We start from the raw sequence: 18,466 nt of genomic DNA on the forward strand, positions 1-18,466 counted from the left end.
TAAGGTATTCATTGAATGTGCCATGAATGACCTGATATTTTGTTATGCCCAAAAGAGGCTTTGTGATTATGTGTATGGAAAGCCCAGAGATGGCTGTGACTCACAAGTTACGAGTTTACAAGATGAAAGTATGTTTCCCCGGAGGCGATATCCCGCTTGGGACGTATGTCTTGTAGTGGTACTTTCGGTGTGAGTGAAGATACGGATATGTGTGATTTGGCAAATGTGTGTAGTGCAAATCGTGGAGTAGGAACTAAAAGGTTGGGCAATGTCTTTGAATAAAGGAGTCGACAAGATAATTAATAAGCAAAGTAAAAATATTGATTTTACGTGTGATGGAGTTATTGCATATGATGTCTATGATTTCTTATGAGAAATGTTTACGTGGTTTGTATGAGTTGATACTCACAAGGGATGAATGTACTCCTTGGTTGTGACTTTTCCTCATTCTCATAAGTAGACGAGTGATACTAAAGTAAAAATATATGAATTGTGTGATGTTATGGATATGAAGTGTGACGGTGAATAATACTAATAAATGATTGTGAGTTCTATGTGACTGTGAATTGACTATAACTTGATATGTTATTACGAAACTATTAATGACTTGTGATAGTCTGAGATCTATGATTATGCACGAAAAACTTTATGACGTAATGATGTCATATGAATGACTACCCTTGATATAGGTATTATGATAAGTGGTATTCCCGAATATGCGAAACAACAGTCATATCAATTAGACTTAAATGTCTTAAATGAGGTTTGGTTATGAATGGAATTTTGACCGGCCGAGATAAATCATTTTATTGTGATGTCTAACTCTGTTTTCTGGGGGGGTAGGATCTATTAATCTTTTCTGCAGGGGGCGTAAATATCCTACCCTAAGACGGCGTGTTGGCTTAAAGGTAAGGTATACCAAACTCATTTTAATTAGGTTATCATATGTGCAGTTAATAAATGGAATGTAAGTGGTATTGTATTGTGAGTTATTTTGGAAAGTGGAAATGACAAGTACTGTTATATGAGATTCTTAGAATTTGTATGTTGGGGGTGAAATCTTACTTGGGAAGAAACTACACGCCGTTTTTGGAAAACGGAACTATATTGTCTTCCAAGTTGAAATTGTTTGAAATGTTACATTTATTCATTTAAATGATTATTATATATTTTGTTGTTAGTCTACTCATACCAAAAATTCAATTTGTCGACCCATGTTTCCTTTTTTTCAAGTAACGGGTGTGTTCTTGGGAACATAGATGGTGGAGTGCAGTGGATAAGGAGACGTGATTTGGAGTTGCTCTTGGAGTCTTCTGGTTTAAGATTTTCTGAAGAGTTGGTTAGTTTCTTTATAGTTTAATAATGTGATTTAAGGATTTTTCCTTTTCGTTTCTTTTGATTTCAATTTTTTGTATATATCGTGTTTGATAACAGGGTTTTGGGTTTTGTTTCACCCCGGGTTTCCAGATAATTAAATATAATTGTTTTAAATATTGTCTGGAAATTTGGGGTGTGACAGCGAGAGACAACGAGAAAGTACGTCATCCGCTATGAAAATTGTTGGGAATTAACCGTGTGATATGGTACTGTTTGGATTTCCGGTGCTCTTGCAATCATGTATATTAATCCCATGAATAATTACATTGCTAATATACTGGAGGGTAATGCATGCCCCACCGGCAATGTGAACACTGACACCGCGAGCATCTATGGTCTTAAAGCCGCTCATGAGAAGTTCCTGCTTGAGAGTGATCACCATGTCGCTTTTGAATATAATCCATAAGTGCCTTTCCCCGAATGACTGCATGGCGTAATGTGCCAGTCTAGGATTGACCACGCCATTGTCACTTGGGTCGGTTACAACATAGAAGTGCCCATCGCGACCACCAACCGCATTGCGCCCAAAACCGATTACACGGTTAAGCAAGACGTCTCCGATGTTTTTGCCAATGTGGATCACAGCCAACAACAGAAGATGGTGAGGTGGCGATACCGATGGCGCCCGATATACAAAAAACATGTTACAACCAAACAAGATACTGTGCAAAGACCAGGAAGGGAGGGGCACCGCACTGCTAAAAACCCGACCGGTTAGGCGGAGTTAATAAATCTGGTTTTTGAGCAATCTAACCCGATTTTTTTTTTTTTTTTTTTTTTTGCAGGTAGAAATGTCTGTACTATACGGGCTAAATATAATCGAGAAGAAGAAGATGCGTTGACGATCGTAGACTTGGTGAAGTGGAAAGAAGGTGACAGATATAACTAATACACGAGGCCACGACATAATCTAGCTCAGGATCGAGCAGCTTCAAATTGGATCGGCTAGGATATTAAGCTTAAATTATTGAGTTTCGATAAAACTTAAATTTGGCCTGTCGAAGAAGACAAAGAAAACGGAGAAAAATGCGGAGAATATGACAAAGCGGTGTGGGAAACAGATATGTTAGTATTTTTTATCAGTTATCGTAAAATTTTGGTTAAGTCTGAAAAACTAATGAAAAGATTTGTATTTTTGTCGCAGGTTGAAACGGAGGAATTACGATCAAAAGATATTGACGAAAAATTTCGAACGGAAAGATCACAATGCCGTAGAAAAAATAATAATAAAGAAGCTGAATAAAGTGTTCGCTTAGAAAGTTGACGTAATGCGAATTTTTGCCGCACGGAGAAACGACGGTTGTACGAGCCTCGGAAAGTTTCTTCCGTGACTCCTTCTTTCCCTGTCTGGTCGAACCTGTCTAGGATGGCGATTTTCCTCAAATCTGCGAGGTCGGCCTTCCCTGTCAGGTCGGTCCAGTCTGGGATTAAGGTTTTCCTTATACTTTCTTCTGTGACGCTTTCTTTTAGAGGCATTTGTATCGCCGTTTGCGGTAGCGGCGGCGGCGGTGCTGCTGCCTTCCGGAACCTAGTAACAAAAGTACGTAACTTTTCGTCACGTTGTTGCTTGATGTTCAGAAGTGAATCGACATCCTTTGGCATCTTGCAATTGTGGCGGAAACGATTAACAAACTGATTTTCTAGTTCATTGAATTAGTGAATTGATCTTGAAGGTAACTCATTAAACCAGCGTAATGCTTCTCCCTTTAGAGTTGATGGAAAGAGCTTACATATGAGTGGATCATCTCCACCCCATAACACCAACTTATTTTTAAACGATAGAACATGCAAGCCAGGATCTCTTCCGACTCATCATAAAGTTCAAAATCGGGTTATTTGAAGTCGGGATGGTGGTAAGCTTCTTGAATGTCAAGCAAAAACTTATCAAGTATGCCATCATTGACTGTCAAGTGTTTCATTCTTACCCCCCTTAACTCTCTATCGTTAAGTTCTTTTGCAATCAACTCTTTCAACTGTTGTTCTGTTAGAGTTAAAGTATTGGCTCGAACAACTAGACGCCCCCGGTCGTGCCCATGTGGAGAAGGATACCTTCCATTATCTCTTATTGGAGTTAGAGATCTTTGGCAGTACGCACGATCAGCTCCGACCGGTGATTGTCTTTGTTTATCCCTAGCCTGTAACCAGCCTGTCTAGGCCGGTAGTCACCCTTGGCCGGGTGGTCGGTATAATTATACCACTTCTCCATGTTTTGTTGCTTTTGTCTGGGATGCCCGCCTTCCCAGTCATGTCGGACATATCTCGGATGGCGGTCTTCCCTGAAATTGCTTCTCAGATGTAAATCTTTCATTTGAGATCGGACATGTCTAGGGTAGTAGTTATCCCTGCCAATCCGATTCTCCCCATAAGTACGGGTAATAGGGTCATTACTCTTAGAGTGTGCACTGGTTGATTGTGTTTGAGAAATAACACGTTGTTGAGGACGATGAAGTGGATCTTCAAGACGGTCCCATACACTGGAATGGCCTGCGTCCCTTCGTGGTCGCCTGATGTTGTTGAATTTGCAGCCTCGTCCACCGGCCTTTGCCTCTTTGCCAGCTTCCTTCTCAAGTTCCTATTTTAAAATTTTGACTCGTCGTAACTCACGCTCAACCGTATTAGGAGTGGCGGTAGCGGAGGCGGTGGTGGTGGCGGTGGCGCTGCTACGGTTGGATGTTGAGAATTGATCCTACCGCTAGGAGCAACTTGATTGTTCAACAGTTCTTGCATTGGCCGATTTGAATTTCGAGGGTTGTGATTCCTATTAGCAGGAGGAATATGTTGACTATTTGGTCTGCTTCTTGTGCTTACCATCTTGATTGTTTCACGTGATAATGAATTCTAAATTTCCCACAGACGGCGCCAATTATGTTTCGGCAGTAAACTGCTTCAACACAACGAGAGCAATGGTAAAGAACGCACTAAGAAAAAGAGGAATTTGATGTTAGGGGAGATGAAACTGAACCAAATAATGGCTGCCTACGTACCCAAGATCTATTCTCTAGGGATCAAGTTTCCACGTAGTTCCTTATGAAAAATAATGTGGTATTTATATAGGTAAAGTAGAGAGTCTTTGTAGCTCAAGTAATCTTGTTGCTTGAGTAATTGTGATAGAATATAACTCTCAACTCATAATTATCTGTTTGATAAGAAATGAATCTGGACATAAATCAATGTACATTAGTGGCAAGCCATGTGTCTAAGGTTCAACCTTAGACATGTGGCTAAGGTTCAGCTTTAGACACATGAGTTAATGGGCCTGTACATTGATCCATGATATTGTGAATTGGGCTTTAGCCCTGTTAATTAAACGAATAAAGTGGAGATTCTTACCAATGGACGCTCGCCACGTAGGTGGGGGTCGAAACAGTGATCACAACTTCATTAGTCGTGCAAGCGGCCCTACCGCCCTTCCACTTACATTTACTCCACATTGAATTCATGTACAGGTCATGTTTTAGAATTGATGAGGTTTTATCTTGCAATTATTTCATCCCCTTGCTGTCTATGATCAGCTGTGAATCCTGGTGGGGGCAACTCAATTTGCCCCCAAGTTGATTTGGACATATAGTTCGCGAAGGGCTCATCCCCCCCCTACCCTTTTTCTTTGGTCACCGTGGAGCTTGGTGGGGACAACTTAGATTGCCCCCAAGTTGATTTGGACATATATAACATGAAAGGCTCATCCCCCCGCCTTTGGTCAGCTGTGAAGTCTCGTAGGGGCAACTTAGTTTGCCCCCAAGTTGATTTGGACATATAGTCCGCGAAGGGCTCATCCCCCCCGCTGCCTTTGGTCAGCTGTGAAGCCTGGTGGGGCAACTCAGTTTGCCCCAAAGTTGATTTGGACATATAGTCAGCGAATGGCTCATCCCCCCCACTGTCTGTGGTCCAATATGAAGCCTGGTGGGGGCAACTCAACTTGCCCCCAAGTTTATTTGGACATATAGTCCGTGAAAGGCTCATCCCCCCTGCTGTCTTTGGTCAGCTGTGAAGCCTGGTGGGGGCAACTTAGTTTGCCCCCAAGTTGATTTGGACATATAGTCCGCGAAGGGCTCATCCCCCCTCGTTGCCTTTGGTCACCAGGAGCTGGTGGGGCAACCTTTTGCCCCCAAGTTGATTTGGACATATAATCCACGAAGGGCTCATCCCCCCGCTGTCTTTGGTCAGCTGTGAAGCCTAGCGGGGGCAGCCCCCAAGTTGATTTGGACATATAGTCCACGGGCGGCTCACCCCCTCCCCACCCCCCGCTGCCTTTGGTCACCAGATGCTGGTGGGCAACCTTCCTTGCCCCCCAAGTTGATTTGCACATATAGTCCACGAAGGGCTCATCCCCCTGCTATCTTTGGTCAGTTGGGAACCCTGGCGGGGGCAGCTCAGTTTGCACCCAAGTTGATTTGGACATATAGTCCGCGAAGGCTCATCCCCCGGATGTCTTTTTCCTCATGTAATACTCATGCTAGGATTGGAAGACATGCGTTCTTTATTTCAAGGATATAATAATACAAACACAAGATATCATTCCTCGGCTCACATAACTCTATTTAAAAGCATGTCGCTTCTCACTCAATTGAAAAACTAAACAAGGTCTCTGTTATGGAATTTTTTAAACATTCTGATGTTGCATGGTTTCTCTTTTTTTTTTCCTGTCGAAGTCTGTAACCTGTAAGTCCCAGAAGTACCCTTCTCCATCACGACATAGGGTCCCTCCCAGTTGGGACCCAATTTACCTTCATTATCCTTCTTGGTGGCTGGTGTAACCCGTCGCAACACCCAATCCCCAACCTTGAAAGTTTGCGGCTTCACTCGCTTAGCATACTGTCTCTGCAACTTCTGGTGATACTCCTCCAGCCGTATGTGCGCTATTTCTCTTCTTTCCTCAATGAGATTCAACTCAGTGGCTAAGATCCTTTCATTCATTCCCAATTCCACAGCTTCGGTTCTTGTCGTTTTCTCTATCATCTCCAATGGTATTACGACCTCTACCCCATACGCCATTGTGAATGGTGATTCATTTGTGGAAGTACGTGGTGTTGTGCGGTAAGCCCATAGTACATGATTCAGTTCGTCAGCCCATGCTCCTTTTTGCTCCTCTAGTTTTCTCTTGAGATTATCCATTATGATTTTATTTGACGACTCTGCTTGCCCATTTCCTTCAGGATTGTAGGGGGCTGAGAACCCTTGCTTCACTTTGAACGCCTGAAGAAACTCTCGGACTTTTCCCCCAGTAAATTGAGTTCCATTATCCACGATGCTCGTATGTGGCAACCCGAACCTACATATGATATTCTCCCACAGAAACTTCTTCACATTTTCTTCCTTAACTTGTTGTAATGCCACTCCTTCAACCCACTTTGTAAAATAGTCTGTAGCGGCCAACATAAACCTCCGTTTACCGCTCACCATGGGCAGAGGTCCAACTATATCCATTGCCTACATGGCGAATGGCCAAGGGCTAAACACATTATGTAATGGCTCAGCTGGTGAATGTATTAACGGTGTAAATCTTTGGCACTTCTCACATCTTTTGGCATACTCTGTGGCATCTCTCTTCATATGGGGCCAAAAATACCCCTGTGATATCAATCTGTGTGTGGTTGTTTTCCCAGCTGAGTGACTTCCACAATCACCTTCGTGCACCTCGTCCAAAATTTCTTGAACCTACTGCGGCCCTATGCACTTTAACATTGGTCCGCTGAAATTTTGCCTATACAGATCCCCATCTAGTAAGGTGTATCTTTGACTCACCTGTTCCATCTTTCATCTCTCCTATTTGTTTTCTACCTCTACTCCCATCAAAAATGTTTTTATAGGTGTCATCCAACCTGGACCCTTCTCAGTTGTAAACCAAGCACCTTCCTCCTCTAACGTACTTGGTTTACTCAATACCCTCACTTCGATAGACCGACCCTCTATCCCTGGCAGTACTGCAGCCACATAAGCCAAGGCGTTGGCATGCCTATTCTCTCCGTGGCCCAAGTGGGCAAACTTAATCTTATTGAACTTGCTTGATTTTCTTCGTAGGACCTCAAGGTATCTCGCCATCCTTAGGCAACGAGCCACAAACCCCCCCATTCACCTGACAAATTACCAAGTTAGAATCAGAGTAAACAGACAATTCGCTCACCCCCAGATCTTGAGCCAAATCTAATCCTGCTATCACTGCTTCATATTCAGACTCAGCAAACTACAAACCCCCCATTCACCTGACAAATCCCAGTTTCATCGATAACTCTAGCTGAGTGTTCTCAGGCATTACCAGGACGACTCCTATTCCGTTCCCTGTATCTGTAGTAGAGCCATCCATGAACAGTCTCCACCCGTTCTGCGTATCCCAAGGATCCAAGGGGTCGCAATTAGGTTTCCCTTCTTGTTTCATGACCATTTCCTCCCCCCACGTTGGGTCCTCGGCTGGGAACTCTGCCATAAACTACGCCATTGCCTGTGCCTTTTTTGCCGTTCGGATTTGGTATTGAATCTTATAACAACTGAGCATCACCGCCCATTTTAGCATTCTACTTGACTTCTCTGCCTTCAACGCTTGCTTGAGGGACATATTCGTTATTACCACCACTGAATGAGCCTCGAAATAAGGCTTCAACTTTAAAGAAGAAAATACCAAAGCCAAAGCGTATTTCTCAATCCTGCTGTACCGGGTCTCCACGTCCAGCATGGTTTTACTCTGAAAGTAAACTGGCTTTTCTACTTTTTCAACGACTCGCACCAGGACTGAGCTTACTGCGTATTCCGAAACTCCCAAATAAAAGTACAGTTTCTCCCCCTGTTACGGTCGAGAGAGTAAAGGTGCCTTTCCTAAATAACTCTTCAACTCCTGGAAGGCTTCTTCGCACTCAGCAGTCCATTGGAAGTCCGGCGTTTTCCTTAACAAACGATACAGCGGTCAGCATTTGTCCGATGATTTGAAAATAAACATGTTAAGTGTCACGACCCTCCCAGCCAACCTTTTCACTTCTTTCACATTTTGAGGGGACGTCATTTCTATCAATGATCTGATCTGTTTGGGATTCGCCTCTATTCTACCGTGTGTGACTATGTTGTAGGAACTGTTATGGTTGCTCCGAATGATTTACTAAGAACCGCGAAACACCACGCGTAACGGAATAAAGGGTGTCTCTCACGATTTGGTTAGAAATTCATACTTGTAGATCGGCTAAGATAACTTTGAGAATATAAGATATATGAATCAGCAACCTCTTGATCTTCTGTTGTATTCCTATGCACAGAGTGGACGTTGTGTGGGCAACAATCTTCTAACCTCTTCTTTCTCTCTTGGCCTCTCTCACTCACAAAGTTTGGAACCGATTTTTAGATCTACTTTTCTTGAGCAAAACCTTGAGAAAAATGGTCAGAGAAAGAGGTTTCTATTTATAGGATACAACAGGGACCATGAGGAGAAATTAGGGTTGGGCCTCCTGACTGGCTTGGGCTTCCCATGTTCGCCCAGAACACACGACCTAAGTCGATCAACAAATGGCTTATTCCACTAAAGGCCATTGTTGCACTACCACCCTAATCCCAAATTACGTGTTACATTTATAGGCTCTATATTATATGCTCGTTGATCTCCCTGTGTTTAAGATATCGAATGCCCGTTGATTAAGTCAAGTTACTGACAACTACATTAATCAACTTCTTATGTCCTTGAGTAGTACCACTCAACCTCATTGTCATGTTGGATCAAATCCACCTGTAAGGTTTACATGAAAATCCTTATGAGCTCCTTAAGGGGACATCATCAGCCCGACTTCTTGAGGGACACGGATTCCTTTTATAATCAATAGCACACCTTACATACAATGTCATTATCCAATCCATTGAGTTTGTTGATTCACAAATAAATCTCACTCATTGATGATTCAAAGCAATGTACAATGCACATAAGTGCCCGTTATTATATCCAGATTAAGAGGACAAACATCCATAATAACAGAGGTGTTTGTTCTCTTATATAGTCAGTATAAAGAGAAATAACCTCACTTGGTCCTGTTCAATACACACAAAGTGTAATAGTGTAATCCTATAGTCAAGATAGACTAATACCAGATTATACTACAATCATACCAATGGTTTGTCCAAATCCATCTAGGTTGTGAACGTTTACTTATACTTTATAAGGTACTGATGATATGATCTTCTGTGTGTCACAACACACCATATCATTTACAACATAAAGTATTAGACACATGCATATAACTAATAACATATATAATATGCATAACATTTGCCCATATAATTCTCATTCAAAATATAAAGAATTATAGTTAATACAAAAGTAATGCTTTTAGTATATAGCCATATCATATGTAACCCAAGAACTTTCCAGAAGTTACCTGATAAGAGCCCAAAACTGTAGTTTTAACCCTGTAACAGACATACTTTTAGACCAATTATGTGAGTAATAATTAAGAGTTAACACTGATTACGTGTTTTTATGCATTTCAGGCTTCAAAGTCCATTATGTGCAGAAATGTACCACTTTAGCGAGATAAAGGAGCAAAGGTCGGTTACTAAGGAGTTCCATGATTAAAGGCCAAGATTCAAGAAGACAAAGCCTTTCTAAAGCCCGGTCAAAAGCTGAAAAGTCGATGCGGGCAGAAACAGCACACAAAGTCAGCAGAACTTCCGAAGGCCATATCTTTGGACTTAGACCTCGGAATGGGACCTACCTTATGTCAAAACGACCGGATCGAAAAGAGCTTTCCAATGGTCTAAGCCGTCATCCAATCAGAGGAGCAAAAGTAGACGAAAAGTCTGTTGAAGCCAACTGCAGCTGAAGAGGCCTTTTTGAACTGAAAGAATTGGGTTTTGGGCCTGATTCTCTGGCCCAAAACATGGCTCCAAGCCCATGCACGATTTTTGGATCTGAAAGTATAAAAACAAAAGCTTAGCTCTTTGTTAATGGTAGATAGTTAATGGTAGATAGGTTAGAGTAAAAAGTAGCCATTAAAATATCTTCTAGATCTAGTTTTTATTTAATTGTTTTTAATTAAGTTTAATTTCAAATCCAACTCTTATTTTAGATTAAATTCTTAGAATCATTATTCTTAATTAGTTTGATAAATAAAATAGCTAGTTTGTCAATTTCGATTCTTGTCATTTACATTTGTGTTAGATCTAATTTCATTTATTATTTGTTATTCAATTCTTAGTTATTAATTAGATTTTAATTATTGTTTAAATTAGATTAGTAAATTGCAATTCCTTATATTATGTTTAGTTTAAATTTAATCGAAAATGATTGCGTGATGATTCTCGTCTAAACTTCCATTAGAGGGGGTTGAGAAGCCTTGATGAAAGCTTGATTCCGACTCTCGTAGAGTCGTCGTAATTTCCTTTCCACTCTATAAACGATTAGTTCACCATGAGAATGGGTTTAACCGTTCATATGCTAGTTATGAATTGGTAGGAATGCCATGTGTAATTAGGGATTAGGAAGAACCAATTGTTCTCATGGCGAAGCATTCAATTCGATTCTGACGATTAATTCGCGTTAATAGGATTAAGTCGAGTCAAGGTGGAATCAATCCCCCTTTAACTCCTTATCATCGAATCAACGTAGCATTCCCATAGTTGTTCTGATAGTCGACTAGTGCATCTTGTGGGTAGTTGCATCGTAGTCTAGTTGCCCTATCGTAAATCTCTCATTAGACTTTAGAGTTAGAATACTTATACTTAGAGAACATTAACATGCGGAAGGACTAGGAGTGGAACGAATCACTCTACTCCACTATATCTCATAGGATTGAGAGTAGAATTCTTTGATAAAATATAGGCACATAAATTAGTTTTAGTTTGCTTACGTTTTGAGTTCATCGTTCATTTCGTAGGTAAACTATCAATTTTATGGTTTATCAAATGGCGCCGCTGCCATCTTAGTTTCACTTTCGCATTGTTTTCATAGTGTAAGTACTTTTTTTTAAAGTCCCATTAAACCCACCCACCCTTGTTTGACTCATACTGTGGTTTTCCATTTTATCGTTGAAAATTTCAGCGAGAAATTACACTGAAGCGCACCAGCTCGGCCGTAAGGAGCGACTCGCTCTATAGCCTCCAACACCGAAATGACCTACCCCCATGTGGAGCGACCACCTAAAAAACACTGTAATTTGAAAATTACACGAGCGCACGACACGCTTCTATGAGAGCTTACCAGCGCCGCTTTGTTAATTTTTCCGAATTCTACGCTTTGACTCGAACTTTGATTTTTCAAATTTTTCAGTGTTCTAACTTGTTATATACACCGAACACGCGTAAACAAGACGCTATTCATAAGCCGGGCAAGGACGAATCAGGTATTCCTTTCTTCCACACCTCGCATCTCCTCGTTAGAGGTTTATACTAGTATATCGTAATTGTTTGGAGTGTTGATGTGTTTAGCTAAATTTGGTTTTAGCTTTGTATGAGATTAAGGTCCGGCGAACAAAACACCGAACGTAATTACACAACAACGTCAACAAACAAGTCTATCTAGTATACCACCCACTACACCTCTAGCTACTATTTCACACACACCACCTGATATAATGGCTGAAGAAAGAGAGAGTCCTCTCTCTGACTTCTACAAAGCCTTGAGCGATAGCCCCAAATCTTGCATCGCTTCTAGCAGACCCAAAGGGGATTTCCTAATCCCCCAAATATTTTTAATTTGTTACCTGTTTTCATGGATTAGACCATGAAAAACCTTATCAAAGATTACGCGCATGATTGAACAAGTCCTAACAACATTCCACCATCCTACGGTTGGTGTGGAACAAAATAAACTCGTGGTATTCCCTTTCACCTTAGCCGATAAGGCGGCGCCTTGGTTAACTGCCCAAACACCTAATTCTCGTGGACTCGTGGGCTAAACTTGTTCAAATTGTTTATGGAAAATTTTACCCACCCCTAAAGACGGATGAGATGCTTTCCAAGATTCATTTCTTTTCGACAAAATCCTCATGAATCATTTTCAGAGGCTTGGAATCGTTTCACCGATCTCCTTATAGAGTGTCCACATCATAATTTAGCGAAAGACACGTTAGTTCGTGCCTTTTTCAAAGGACTTCTACACCACCATAAAGAAAACCTAGACATAATGAATGGGGGTATTTTCTTAAGCAAAGGAGCCTCGGAGGCTTATAAATTTTTAGAGGATCAAACTAAGCGAAATAACAACTGGGGGGATATTGATGATATCCACCGCTCCACTAGTTCATCAAATACAGTTAAGGCCGCCGGTATGTTTGAAATTAAACACGATGCCGAGCTTAAAACTCTAATCGAATCACTCACTAAAAAGGTAGAGGCCATTTCTATTCAACAAAAGCCTATCCCCGTCATGAATGTAAATTCAAATCCATGTAGTTTCGTTGGAGCCCCGAGCATCCCGACTCCCAATCGTCCCTATAGCCTATGAACAGGCTTGTTCTATTAATAGTGAACCTAATGCCTCTTGGAGACAAAATCCCAACTTCGTTGGAGAAATAACCAACACGCCACACCTCCGTGGTACAATAATCAATATGTTAGGCCAACACAAAGTTTTAACCAAGCTCCACCACGACAAGGATTGTGGTCGGGTAATTTTAATAATTATAACAACCAAGCGCAACCTCGACAAGGTCAAGCACAAAGTCAAGGTAGTTATAATAATTATAATGTTAATAGAGGTATCGTTCTGGGAAATAATAACTATCAAAATCCACCCATAAATAATTCACGTGAAATAGTTCCAAATACACCACCCGTGACTACTACACCCACACAACCGATCGCCTTGACACCTTCATACAAGTGAGCCAAAAAACTTTTCCAAACCATGGCTCAATCTAACCAACAAAATTTTCTACAATCCGTTAATAATTTAACCCAACAAATGGCTCAAGATAAAGCCCAACCCAAAGGTGTGTTTCTAGGTCACGAAATACCTAATCCTAAAACAACAAATGCAGCTTTTGAGGGTAACCGATAATACTAGTAATGAATATGAAAATGTAGATGAGCTAAAGGCCATCACCACTCTCCTCCGGCAGGCGAGTGGTTGATAACAAAGTAACTATGCCTATAGTTACCCCACCAAGAGTCTCCCCTACACCTGCTATTTTACTAGATAATCAAATAGAAACTCAAGAGCCTACCACCGTAGAGGTACCGCCACAACACAACCTAAGAAACGTAGCCACGGTTAAACATCCAGGTGATACCATTGCTTAATACAAACAGAAACCACCGTTTCCACAAAAATTAGCCGTGTTAACTAGGGATACAAAGTATGAGGAGATTAGGGATGTTTTCAAGAATCTAACTATAAACCTTCCCTTCCTCAAAGCTATAAAAAAGCTACCACACCATGCTAAGTTTCTTAAGGAATTGTGTACTACTAGGCGTAAGACCAATATACCAAAAGACGCCTTTTTAACAGAACAATTTCCAACTCTATCTGAACATAATGGAATTGTTAAGTACAAGGACCCTGGTCGTCCTACCGTACAATGCACCTTAGGAGATTCCTATACGACGACCGCGTTATTAGACTTGGGGGCTAGTGTGAACTTACTCCCATTTTATTTGTATAGACAAATAGGTCTAGATGAGATGCAACCCACTAAAATGACGTTGCAATTAGCTGATCGGTCTATTAAGTATCCTAAGGGTGTTGTCGAAAATGTTCTGGTAAAAATTCAGGATTTCTACTATCCGGCTGATTTTGTCATCCTCGATCAGAAGTCGCTAACGACTCTGTCCCGATCATCTTAGAGGGCCCTTCTAACTAACAACCGCCAATCGCGCCATTAATTTCCGCGATGGTTCAATGTCCATGTCTTTTGGCCATCTTGTCATTTGAAGTCAATGTTTTAAAACAAAGACACACGCATACCCGATTCGCCTATGGATGGAGAGGTTAGCATGATCGAGAGCTTTGCTCGAGATTATTTCAACAACACGTTCCCTGATAATCATATGCCCAAATTTCTTTCCTTTGGAAGTTCAGACTCTAACATTTCCATCCCTACACTAGTCGATACACATATTACGGATGAGGATGAGATAGATGACTTTCTCAAAGATGTAGAGGACTATCATAGTAACGAGGATATGACCAATCTAGATGAGCAATTCGATGAGTTTCTTAGAGCAGGTGATGATTCACCCTATCAAGAACTACTTTGCACAACATCCACCTCTCGACTCCCTCCTTCCACCCTTTCAAAGGAATCTCGAGTTTGCACTCGATCCTCGTTGTTTCTTCCGTGGCTTTATAATTTTTAAATTCACCTAGTAAACAAATACTTCGTAAGACAAAAGCGTTTGACACCTTCATTTTCAGACTTGAGAGACAAATCCCTAACTACACCATGAATGAGTTTTGTGCTAAACCCACATCCTCATTGTTGACATGCTTTCCTTCTACAACTTACCCATATCCACCATATTCTCCACAACCATTCACTCTTCCACACTTATTCACTAGGACACCCTCTCGTTCAAAAATGAAAAAGAAGGTGCATGCTACGTTATGTACTAGGGTTATCCGACTTCGCTTTCATTTCACTAGGTTGCGTCATAGGAAATCTTGGTGCTTGATTGTGTTTGGATATGTTTTCTGTGATATTTATTTATGGAATGATCCACAACTATTTCGGTTGTTGATATATGATAAACTGCATATTCATACATATGTTTAGATAAGTCTCGAGTATCTGACTATAAACGACTCAACTTTTGTGTTTGGTGCATTTCCTTTCATTTCCATATATTGGTGAGTGCACCATTAAGGTAACCGGGCCCTCCCTATGGAGTGTGTGGCTATAAGTACCGGATCCTAAGTCCACGTTTAAACATAATTCACGTTTTCCACTCTTGCATGTTTTCTCGGATTTTTGAGTCATGTTTCTCTATGGGGTGAATTATGTCTTTCTTGTTTATTGTTTTCTTTTTAAAATTAAAAAAAAAAAAAAAATATATATATATATATATATATATATATATATATATATATATTAAAGAATAAACATAGTAATATAGGATGATGTCTCGAATCGACTTTAAAAGACCCACTACTAAAAACAAATTTTCTAAGCTCCGTTGTAAAAAATTTGTTTGGGGGTGGGGTGTTCGTGTTTCCATCCTAGAATGTTTATGTCCCATTATAGTTGCTTAGGCCATTTAATTATATTATGATTCGGGTTGACATAATCCATGAATTTAGAGTTCAATTGTTCGCATAACGTACGTCATGCACGCACTTCAAGGCATTTTCCACTATCTTATATGTCATCCACGGTTGGAATAGAGTGTTTTATGGATCATTGGATTGGAAATTCTCTCCTGATCATTTCCATATCTCATTCACAAAAATCGGACCTGTAACGAAGCGGCAATTTTGATTTGAAGTTTCGCGAAAAATCGAAAAAAAATCACAAATTTCGATTTGGGCTTGGGCCCAACCCGCGCCCACAGGTAGCGCACTCGCGCCCTTACCTTAGCCCAACAGTCCCGATCATCTTCCACAAACCGCCATTAACACCCAAAGCTTCAAACAAAACCTAAAAAAAATAAAAAAGAAAAAGAAAACCTAATTAACCTACGCCCCCAGTTCAAATCGATTTCAAATCTAATCTAAAAGCTTTCCACCACCACCTCCACCAAATTAAATAAGCAAAACCAACCGAAAATTCCAAATTTTGGTGCTGCCGCGCCACCACTCCACCACCACCACTGTTTGCTTCAGTCGGTCGATTCAAATCCCACCACCACATTCCATTTAAACCCCCACTACATTCCAAACACCAATGGCTCAACAACGCCGAATTTTACCAGAGCAAGCTTTTACTGGTGACCACTTCGCGCCGTTTTACGGTGATGAAATGATCAGTAGAGACTGGAATAGCTTGTGGTACTCGACTGAAGCCTATTACCACGAGGACTTAGTCCGACGGTTCTACAATACGAGGGAGTTGGAAGGGACTAGGATTTTTGTTGTGGTGGCGAAGAGGAGGAAGGAAGTAACTACTGGGTTGTTGGCTGAGATTCTAAGCATTCCGCCTAGAATCCATCTGGATGTCACGTTGCAGGAGTCCCAATATAATGGGGTAGAGCCACTGATGAACGTGACGGTTACAGAAGGGAACTACAATGCGAGATCGCATTGTGTTCGCCAGGCATCCCTTAGGACCAACCAGCTGGCTGCAGCTCAGTGGATTGGTCGGAACGCCCCGGGAAGGAGAAGGTCACGACATCGGCCCGAATCTGCATCCACATCTTATGGATACTCCAGGGAGCGTAAGTACCAGCCAGATCTTGGAGTTTTTACTTAACATGATTAGGGGAGTAGGGAAGTCTGTTGGACCTCTCCCTGTGTTGATAACCAAGATCATGCTGAAGTTGAGAGCAGCTCAGGCGTCTGATAGGACGTACATCACCCTACACTGAAACCCTCGCATCTATAAGGAGTGTGTCCAACGAGTTTGGAGGTTGGCTGAGGATAGAGAAGAAGAGGAGGACGGTGGTTATGAGAATGCCGAGGAGGATAGGGGAAACGAGAATGCCTCGGAGGATGAGGAGGATGTGACTTGTTTTGATGCGGATGCCTTGAAGAGGTGTTGGTCAAACGCAGAACGCATGACTGTGATTCATCATGGCATGCGTTCGCTCAACACCATCTGCGAAGACCTCCGAAATCGACAAGCAACAATTCATCATAACTTCGAGATCCGTACACAGAGAGAGGATGAGAGGTGGGAACAGATTAGGGCCGAGCTAGAAGCTCAGCGACAGTTCCGGGAAGAGATGCTTACACGATTCCCACCTCACGGGGACTCTCCTTCTGAGGACACACCATCGAGGCACGAGCGTCGTCGCCGAAGGACGGATGGTGCTGGCCCATCAGGAGCCCAGGAGCCATCTCCGGACCGTGTGCACTCCGCTACCAGTACCGGAGTGATTAGGGATAGTATAGTTTGATGCTCTATGTTTATTTGTAGTTTCATTACTGTCATTTATTTTAATGTAAGTTTTATTTCCGTAATTTGAATTTTGTAGTGAAATGTACTTCGAATGAAATTTTTAATATAATGCGGTTATTTTTATTATGGTGGTTGTTTAATATTGATCCCACCTTCCCAAATTGTTTGGGGGTGGTTTTATCTATTCTAGCATGATTTTTATATGACCCTCGTCTTAGAATTTATTGCGGAGTGCAGGTGAAAATATGGCCGTTTAGGCATATCTATGAATAAGTATCATGGTAGGATGAAATATCGATTAAATAGGTAGATTCTATCATAAATTCAACCTAAAAGATACTAGGTTTGATTTAGAATCAAGAAAATGATTTGTTTTCGTTTTCGGGTTTGGAAATTTTAGGATTTCCGGAAACTTCCGTAAATACTTTTTGGCAACTTCTCGATCCGTTTTAGCAACTTAAAACCTATATAAACTTCATACATTCTACACTCACAACTCACACTACACCTAACCTCCATCACTCACCTTTCACTCCCGCGATTCCCTCGTTTCGCTCATTTTCCGAAGTTTCAAGAACTCCGAAGCGCACTTTCGGCCTCTGAGAGCACACTCGCGCTCTGCAATTTTTTTTCTGAATTTTTGTCAGAGCGCTCTCGCGCCCAAGCTGAGCACGACCCGCGCTCAAACACTGGAATTCTAAAAACTTCAAAGCGCGCCCGCACCCTAAGAGAGCGCACTCGCGCCCTGACTTCCCTGGACCAGAAAAATTCCAGTTTTCTGTGGGTAGTTTTCGGATTATTCGCAGCTATTCCAGAGCGTAATTTTGAGATGACATCTCTAACATTGATACCGGAACAGTCTTTCGAAGATTTGTTCCAAAGCACTACTTATGGTGCTTGGTTTCGCGAGGCGATCACATACGTTGGCTGGGAGCCGCTTATGGTAAGACCTGATGCACTTTATTCTCCAACACTAGCATCTTATTTTTACGATAACTACATTTTCTTTGAAAGACCACATCAACATTGATAATGAACCAATGGAAATTACTAGGTTCTTGCTAGCATTTGTTCTTGGACTTGCTATGCCCGCTGAAATACAAGACCCATGGTGCTATTGGGTAAATAAT

The 18,466-nt window shown here is 41.5% G+C and overlaps 1 pseudogene; it reads right to left on the minus strand.

The window, feature by feature from the left end:
• Positions 1-12,301: 12,301 nt before the first annotated feature.
• LOC147492610 (small nucleolar RNA R71) lies at positions 12,302-12,396 on the minus strand (annotated as a pseudogene).
• Positions 12,397-18,466: the final 6,070 nt, after the last annotated feature.

The sequence above is a fragment of the Coptis chinensis genome, chromosome 6 (assembly GCF_015680905.1).
Source record: "Coptis chinensis isolate HL-2020 chromosome 6, ASM1568090v1, whole genome shotgun sequence".
NCBI lineage: Eukaryota > Viridiplantae > Streptophyta > Magnoliopsida > Ranunculales > Ranunculaceae > Coptis > Coptis chinensis.